General features: G+C 37.7%; 1 non-coding gene across 1 annotated transcript; it reads right to left on the bottom strand.

Moving 5' to 3' along the window:
• Nucleotides 1-6,975: 6,975 nt before the first annotated feature.
• LOC126010047 (small nucleolar RNA SNORA51) lies at nt 6,976-7,106 on the bottom strand. Its single transcript, XR_007496187.1, has one exon. It is a non-coding gene; the product is annotated as a small nucleolar RNA SNORA51 (small nucleolar RNA).
• Between the last annotated feature and the right edge of the window lie 1,968 nt (nt 7,107-9,074).

Below are 9,074 nucleotides of genomic sequence, written 5' to 3'. Positions count from 1 at the left end.
ATACCTCTTCCCAACAAGAAGCTTCAACCACCACTCCTGCTGACTCATTCCATGAGGCCCTTTTTCTCATACACACTCCCATAACATGAGCAGGTGCATGCTAACAGATTCAGCTCCAGAAGGATCCCGAGCTTGAGGACACTACTCAATCCCTTACTGCTGCAAACCATTTCTCAGACTCATAAGATCTGTACAAAACCAAGATCACTAATAACAGAAGACAGACTGAAAAACTGTGCCTGAGCAGACCTTCTAGAACAATAAAGAAAAATTCTATCCTAGACTTCATCCTAGGACCTGTGCAAAAACCAAGATATTCTAGTTACAGAAGACTGACTTTCATAACCACAACTAAGCAGAACTTTTTTTATGGTGCCAGGGCACCATAAACAGACCTTGAGTTTCAACAATGAACATAAATGGAGCCTGTCGTTGATCACATGACAGTATGATTTAAGGGTGGAGAAACTCTGTATCTCTTAGGCCAAGGAAATTTCCTTTCTAATTTCCCCAAGAATTATTGTCACACCAGTCTCCTCCTTCCTTTTTCTTTTATTTCTTCTTTTTCTTCTTTAAAGTTTATTTTTGAGCATAATTTAGCATCCTTCAGTTCATTAAGCTCACCACAAAGAATTATGAGTGTAGTTAGAGAAATAACTACATTAAGAACTATCCTAAAAATGAGAATGATGAGAGAAGTAGAAAGCCTGTCTAGAGTACAGGTGGGGGTGGGGTGAGTCAGAGGGAGATTTGGGACATTGGGGATGGGAATGTTGCACTGGTGAAGGGGGGTGTTCTTTACATGACTAAAACCCAACCATAATCATGTTTCTAATCAAGGTGTTTAAATAATGATATTAAAAAAGAAAATAAAGTAGAGCTATAAGAATAGCTCTCAAAGCAACTTTGTCTTTAAAAAAAACCTGAACAACAAAAACAGAATTATAATTTAAAGAAATTTGAGGGGCTGGAGTGATAGCACAGTGGTAAGTTTATTGTCTTGCACACAGCTGATGCGGAATGGATCCGAGTTTGATTCCCTTTATCCCATATGGACCCCTAAGCCTGCCAGGAGCGATTTTTGAGCAGAGCCAGAAGTAGCCCGAGTGCTGCCGGGTGTGGCTCCTCCCCCAAAAGAAAGAAACTTGGGATTTTGTTGAAGTGTGTTTATTGTGAAATATGATTAGAATTAACTATGCTCTGGTTTCTGTATGTGCTTGCTTAAGAATTCTAGTTAACATAAGTCCAGCCATGATAGGCCTAGACTGAAACCAGTGAAATAAACAACTTGCTAGGTAGGGTGGGTCCCAGCAACTGAGTAGCTGGACTATAGAGATAAAGATTATGTTATACCCAGGCATGTAGCTGTCTGTGCCCTGGACTAGGATGAAGGACCACAGGCTGAAAGCCTGCCCTTGCATTTAAGGGATTTTAAATTTAAGCAGTGCAAGATGATGCAGGTATTCCTATAATTTATTAATTTAGAGTGGAACTTATAATATGGGACGGTGTGAAGCAATAAGCATAGAATAATAGTAGGGTAGAAATTAATACCATTTTTTAGCTTGCTGTAGTATATGCTTCCAAGAAACCAGGCCTTCCTGGACAACCTCACTCTCACAAGATGACCAACAGGATACACCCATTGAAATGAAAAAACATCCTCTACCCTGCCAGATCAGGACTTTCCCATGAGGCCATCTAGCTCTCCCTGACAAGGTCAGGACCTTTCCAAAAGGCCATCTGGCTCTCCCCTGCCAGGTCACGAACTTCTCAAGGGGCTACTAGAAGTTATGGATTGTATCTGTATAATTTACCAGAATGTGGGCAAGGAAGTTTGACATCAGTAGGAGTCTGGTACTGTTAAGATTGTGCACCTTTTTCTGCTTGCACTATTGGTCATTTCTAAGTTATAACATTTTTGCAAACCAATGAAACATTTATAATTTCAAGCCTTATTAGCATGTAATGCTCTATAAAAATCCAAGGTTTTCGAGGCTCGGGGTTCCCCTAATGACCCTGCTACTACAGGGGGTAGTGGGATCCCAGAGTGCTCTAGGTAAGTAAATCCCATGTCATTGTATTACTGTATGGTTGTTTGCCTTTCTCTGAGAATTTGGGGCAGTAGGCTTCTTGGGCCCTAAATATTCTAGTTTAGAATAAAGCCAATAATCATGAAAAGGATTATGACTAAGACTTCTGTAAGATTTGTTGAGTATATATTTCCATTTTCTCATCTGTGGCCATTCCTGTTTCCTGTTGTTTATGGGCAGAAAAAACAAACTTAGGAGGAACCTGACTTGGTGTTACTTGGGTGGGATTGGTGAGATGACTAAGAGTAGAATTTAGAGCATTACCTCATTCTATTTCATTTTTCTTTCTTTCTTCTTTTTTGTTTTTTGGGCCACATCGGTTGTGCTAGGGTTATTCCTGGCTCTGCACTCAGAAATCACTCCTGGCAGCCTGGGGTGAGGGTATAAATACATGGGATTGAATCTTGGTAACCCACATTCAAGGCAAACATACTCCCTGCTGTGTTATTGCTCTGGCCCTGACCTTTATTTATTTACTTATTTATTTATTTATTTATTTATTTTGCACCTTATATCATGGTTGCTCTAAAGTTTCTCACTCCCAGTTTGTTGGGTGCTGTGGATATTATGTGGCAATGGGGGATCAAAAGGATTGAACTAGGACCTTCTACAAGCAAAATCATGTACTACAGTTGTTTGAAATACCTCTTGATCCAGATTCTCATTTGAAAGCTCAGGAAAAAGATTATATGAATTAAACAATAAATACCTTTGTGTCTGTATCAAATTCTTCCATGAATTCTATTATTTTCCCAGGTTCCAGCTCACCGCTTGGAAAAGGATTATCAGTTCACAAAATTACAATATCCTAAAAATAAGAAAAGACCTTTTCTGGGGGATTTTTTTTTGGATTCCACCTTGAAGTGCTTACTGCTTACTCTGTGCTTCAGAGGAGCAAACCCAGGTCCACCACTTAAAAGGTAAGCCCCCCCTAAAAAATAAACACCACAAATATTTTATGGGTGTTGTTTGCTTGGATGATTTTCCTCCAGCCTTTGATTTTGAGTCTATATTTATTCTGACTATTCAGGTGTGTTTCTTGTAGGCAGCAGGTTAGGTTCAGGTTTTTGATCCATTGTGCCACTTTGTGCCTCTTAACAGGTATATTTAGTCCATTGAGAGAGATAATTGTCATAGGATTTATTGCCATCTTTGTGTAGAAGTTTGGTGTGTCTGTTGCTCTGTCTTTAAAGTAGATCTTTCAGTTTTTCTTTCAAGGCTGGTTTTGAGTCTGTAAAGTTTTTTGAGCTGTTGTGCTGAAATTTACTTTTGCTGGGTGCAGTATTCTAGGTGAATCCTTTATTTCATTGATTTTTGTCACTATATTCCACCACTGCCTTCTGACCTTGAGTGTTGCTTGTGGCAGGTCTGCTGTAAATTTCAAGGATGCTCCCTTTAATGTAATTTTCCTTTTTGATCTTTCTGCTTTCAGTATTCTATCTCTATCAGTGAGGTTCATCATTGTGACTAGGATGTGTCTTGGAGTGTTTTTCTTTGGGTCTCTTTTAGCTGGTACTCTTCGGCCATGCAGGATTTGGTCACATGTATTCTTTTGCTCTGGTAGTTTCTCTATGATGATGTTCTTGACTGGATGTTCTTGATTCTTCCTAAATATATTCTTCCTGGGTCTCTGAGGCTCCAATGATTCTTAAGTTGTTTCTGTTGAGCTTATCAAAGACTTCTATTTTTATTTTTTCATATTCTTTGAGTAATTTTTCCATTGTTTGATCATTTGCTTTAAGGTTTTTTTCCAATATCTTCTGCTGTATGGAGTTGTTATGCATCTCATATTCCAACGCACTAATTCTATCCTCAGCTGCTGTTAACCTGTGGGAAAGCTCATCCATTTTGTTATTCGTCTACTGAGTTTTTCAGACCTGTTATTTGACCTGATATTTCAGTTTGGAGTGTTCAGATTTCTATCTTCATATTCTCTTGATTCTTATTAGTGTTCTGTTCTATACTTTCTTTGAGTTCTGTGAGCATCCTCCATATTTCATCTCTAAACTCCATATCTGAAAGAGTAACTAGGTGGTTGAACATTGTTGGGTCATCAGAGTTGCCATCTTTATTCTCTATGCCTGATATTGGTCTGCGTAGTTTCCCCATTGTCACACTTGTTTTGTGGGTTTTTCTACGTGTTGTGGTGGTATTTATTGGCTAGGGGGAATGCACAGCCACGAAGCGATTCAGAGCAGCCGCACTCCTCTGCTTCGACCCCTTAAGAGGTGGGCTTAAGGAGCCCAGAGAGTCAGCTTTATCCGCAGTCTCTGCCAGGAAAGAATCACCTTAGCCGAAGCAAGCCCTCAGGGGATGAATGCCAAAGAAGATCAAAGTTCCCAGGTTGAAGCAAGCTGAGGGAAGCCTCAAAATATCTACCAAGCTTAAGGGGCCCAGCAGAGTCAGCTTTATCTGAAGTCTCTGGCCCAAAAGGACTTGCCTCAGTCAAAGCAAGCCCTCAGTGGATGAATGCCAGAGAAGATCAAAGTTCCCAGGTTGAAGCAAGCAGAGGGAAGCCTCAAAATGTCTGCCGAACTTAAGGGGCCCAGCAGAGTCAGCTTTACCCGCAGTCTCTGGCCCAGAAGGACTTTATGGTTAAACTCTTAATATGCTAATTTTCTTTGTTTGGTAAAGTCCATAGTATAGTTTATTATCCCTAATAAACTAAGAAAATTGTGCTAAACACAGTGACAGAAATTTGTGGTCAAGTAACTAGCTGAAGAATAATTAGCATTCTAGATAAAATAAGTTAGTGATTTGGGGTACATTTTATTAAGTTTGAGAACCCTTCTAGGAAACCTGCTCAATTGACTAGTAGTTTTGAATTTAGTTTAAGACCTTAATAATATAACGCAGTTAATCATTCTTCAGTGAATAGCTGTGTTTTTTAAATGCATCTGATAATAAGATTTAACAAATTTTTTCTCTATAAAACATCTCTGCCTAGATTGACTCTTTGGATGTTTCTGAAAATTGTTTCTTAGTCAACATGTTTGAAATAAAGTTCTGACATATCTCCACACTTCATCTGAGAGCTACTTAAATAGTAGTGAATATGTATAAATGTCCAAAACAAGAAATTTTGATGGTTTCTAGTCCAAAAATATAGTTTATACATTTTTACTACTATAACTGTGAACTGTTGTGGGCCCGAAGAGATAGCACAGCGGAGTTTGCCTTGCAAGCAGCCAATCTAGTACCAAAGGTGGTTGGTTTGAATCCTGGTGTCCCATATGGTCCCCTGTGCCTGCCAGAAGCTATTTCTGAGCAGATAGCCAGGAGTAACCCCTGAGCAATGCCAGTGTGGCCCAAATAAAACCAAAAAAAAGTGAACTATTGTGAGCATATCTAACACTGATGTCATTTTTCCAATTTGAAGTATTTATCCAATATTCAGTTGTAGAGTTGTAGACAGTATGAGGCATGTAAACGTTGATGATATTCTATTATATGAATTAAAGTCTAATTAGCCTCATACTATTAATTAATTCCACTTTAAGATAAATTATATATAACAAAGCATACCAGCCTTCCATAAAATTCATTTTGATATATAATTGTATAAAATGAGAAAAGTGAAGAAAGGCATGAAATGATTACCACTTAATTTTAGTTTTTCCTACTACTAGTATGCCTATTTGATAACACTGATTTATTTATTTACTTTTGATTTTTCTTTTTTCTTTTTTTTTTGTTTGGGGGCGATATTTGGGGTTCCTCAGGGGTCACTCTAGGCTCTGCACTCAGAAATTTTTCCTTGAAGACTCGGAGAAACATATGGGATGCCAGGGTCAAATCTGGGTTGGTCCTGGGTCAGCCGTGTGTAAGCCAAATGCTCTACCATTGTGCTATCTCTCCGGTCCCTATAAAATAGAAAGTTCCTAAACATTCTGATTACTTATACATGATATAATGTAGCAAACTACATAACAAAGTATGGAGGAGAGCTATAGTAGAAGAGAAACAAATAACTTTATGTCTAGATTCCTGTGCCCAGCATTAATAAAACAAAGCAAATACACCTAAGAGAGGCCCTAAACACTCCATGTTATATTCCTCACTCTGTGCCAACTGCTGATCTCACTTGGACCTGCTTAATAAGTAGTTAATAAATACTTCTATTTATAATACTATTTTTTATTATTTTTATCTTATATTTAGACACCATGATTACAAATATGATAGCAGTTGTATGATTTTATACACCAGTGCAACATTCCCACCACCAATGTCCCAAATATTCCTCAAACCACCCCACCCCACCCACACCTGTACTCAAGAAGGCTTTCTAATTCCCTCATTCATTCACATTGTTAGGATAAGTTCTCAATACTATTTCTATCACTCATTGCTGCAACTAACTTCCTTTTTATTTATTTTGCATTTTGGTTCACACACAGTTGCGCTCAGGGCTTAATTCTTGCTATGTGCTCACTCCTAGAGCAGTCTTTGGGACAATATGGAGTTCTGAGGATCACACTCAGGTTGGCTGTGTGCAAGGCAAACACCCTACCCAGTGTACTATCACATGGCTCCTGCCTTCTTTATAATGCATCTAAGCAGTAGTTAATGCTGATTGTTGTCTTAAACCAAAACTCTGCCCAACATATTCTCTCCTCCCTAAGCCAGAAATACACATTCCCAATGAGGTCAAAGACCTACAGAATTAATAATAATAGTGATTAGTAGGAAAATAAACTGTTCACCTTTATTATAAGGAATTTGAGGCTTAAGATTACCAATTTATATACTCAATATATATGTGTATATATCTTATAGCGATATTTTCTTTTCTTTCTTTCTTTCTTTCTTTCTTTCTTTCTTTCTTTCTTTCTTTCTTTCTTTCTTTCTTTCTTTCTTTCTTTCTTTCTTTCTTTCTTTTTTATGTCCCCCCATTCACAATACAGATCAGGCAAGGGACCGGGGCTGAGGTGTATATAGGGTGAATTTACTGTACCTCCTTTATCTATACAGTCAGTGTAAAAACACAGACTATAATAAGCATAGGGGGCCTTATGTTTTCTTTTTTTTTAATTATATATATATATATATATATATATATATATATAAACCTTCACCAGTGCAACATTTCCATCACCAATATCCCAAGAGTCACTCCTCCCCACCCCATAAAGGCCTGTATTCCAGACAGGCTTTCTACTTTCCACATTCAGTCATATTTTGTTAAGATAGTTCTCAGTGTAATTATTTCTGTGACTGCACCAAACAATCCCCGTGGTGAACTTCATGTCGGGAGTTGGACCCTCCAGTTCTCCTCTATTTTGTCTCTGAGAATTATTACACAAAGGTTTTTCATTTTTCTCAAAACCCATAGATAAGTGAGACCATTCTGTGCTTATCTCTCTCTCTCTCTGAATTATTTCACTCAGCAGAATAGATTCCATATATATCCTTGTATAGGAAAATTTCATGACTTCATATCTTCTAAAAGCTGCATAATATTCCATTGTGTGTATATATATATATATATATATATATATATATATATATATATATATATATATATATATATATATATATATATATATATATATATATATATATACCATGGTTTCCTTAGCCATTCATCTATTGAGGGGCATCTAGGCTGTTTCCAGAGTCTGGGTATTGTGAACAATGCTGCAATGAATATAGGTGTGAGGAAGGGATTCTTGTATTGTATTTTTGTGTTCTTAGGATATATCCCTAGGAGTGGTATAGCTGGATCATATGGGAGCTCAACTTCCAGCTTTTGGAGAAATCTCCATAGTGCTTTCCACAAAGGTTGGATCAGACGGCATCCCACCAGTAGTAGATAAGGGTTCCTTTCTTTCCACATTTCTGCCAGCACTGCTTGTTCTCATGCTTTGTGATGTGTGCCAATCTCTGTTGCTTGAGAGGTACATCATAGCTGTTTTAATTTGCATCTCCCTGATGATTAGTGATATGGAACATTTTTCATGTGCCTTTTAGCTATTTGTATTTCTTTTTTGTCAAAGTATCTGTTTATTTCTTCTCCCCATTTTTTGATGGGGTTAGATGATTTCTTATTGTAAAGTTATGTCAGTGCCTTGTATATTTTGGATATTAACCCCTTATCTGATGGTTATTGGATGAGTAGTTTCTCCCATTCAGTGGGTGGCTCCTGTGTTCTGGGCACTATTTCCTTTGAGGTGCAAAATCTTCTCAGCTTAATATAGTCCTATCTATTAATTTCTGCTTTCACTTGTTTGGAGAATTACAGTGATAATTATAGTGTGCTGTAATGACTTGTTTTCTATGGTCATCACACCCCCATTATGGGGTTAAATGAGGTTAGTGGTGCTTGGGATCAAACTCAGGGTCTTGCACATATGAGGCATAAAGTTAGGTAGTTGAATAACTAGTTGCATGGGTGACGTCAGGAAATATGGTAAAAACAGGGTGAAATGAAGCAGACCAACGAGACCAAATTTATTATGTGAAGAAAATCCTGTCCAGTTTCATATTCCCTTGAAAGGTCTCTTACAACACAGGGAACATCTACATTTTGCCAAAGTGAGAGTAGAGCTCATGTTACCTTCATTAAAATACTTTTTAACATCTCAAAAGAATTGCTATCAAAATCACAACTATAAGAACCATGGCAGTTTGTAATTGTCATGGCAACCCATGGACATGACAAAATATGGTCAGGGTCTTGGTGGTGAGCAAAAATGAGTAGATAAAGAAGTCTGAAAAACATTTAAGGACTGGACAAAAGGTTGTCCTAGGTATTCATTCCCTTTTGGGTGCCCATTTCCCAAAGTGTGTCTTTCCTCTTAAATACACATTATTTTAACTCTTCCGGGGTGTTTGTCTTTTTCTCTTTAAATGTACACCTACTATTTTTTTGCTCCTCATAAAATTTATTTTTGAGGAACCACAAGAATTAGGCCATATAATTCCCCACCTTTCACACCAGGGCTGTGTGCATGTCTCTTAACATTGTGCTACTTGAAG

The sequence above is a fragment of the Suncus etruscus genome, chromosome 5, assembly GCF_024139225.1.
Source record: "Suncus etruscus isolate mSunEtr1 chromosome 5, mSunEtr1.pri.cur, whole genome shotgun sequence".
NCBI classification, from domain to species: Eukaryota; Metazoa; Chordata; class Mammalia; order Eulipotyphla; family Soricidae; genus Suncus; species Suncus etruscus.
The sequence above is the reverse complement of the archived record's forward strand: the minus strand, read 5'-3'. Positions and strand labels throughout refer to the sequence as shown.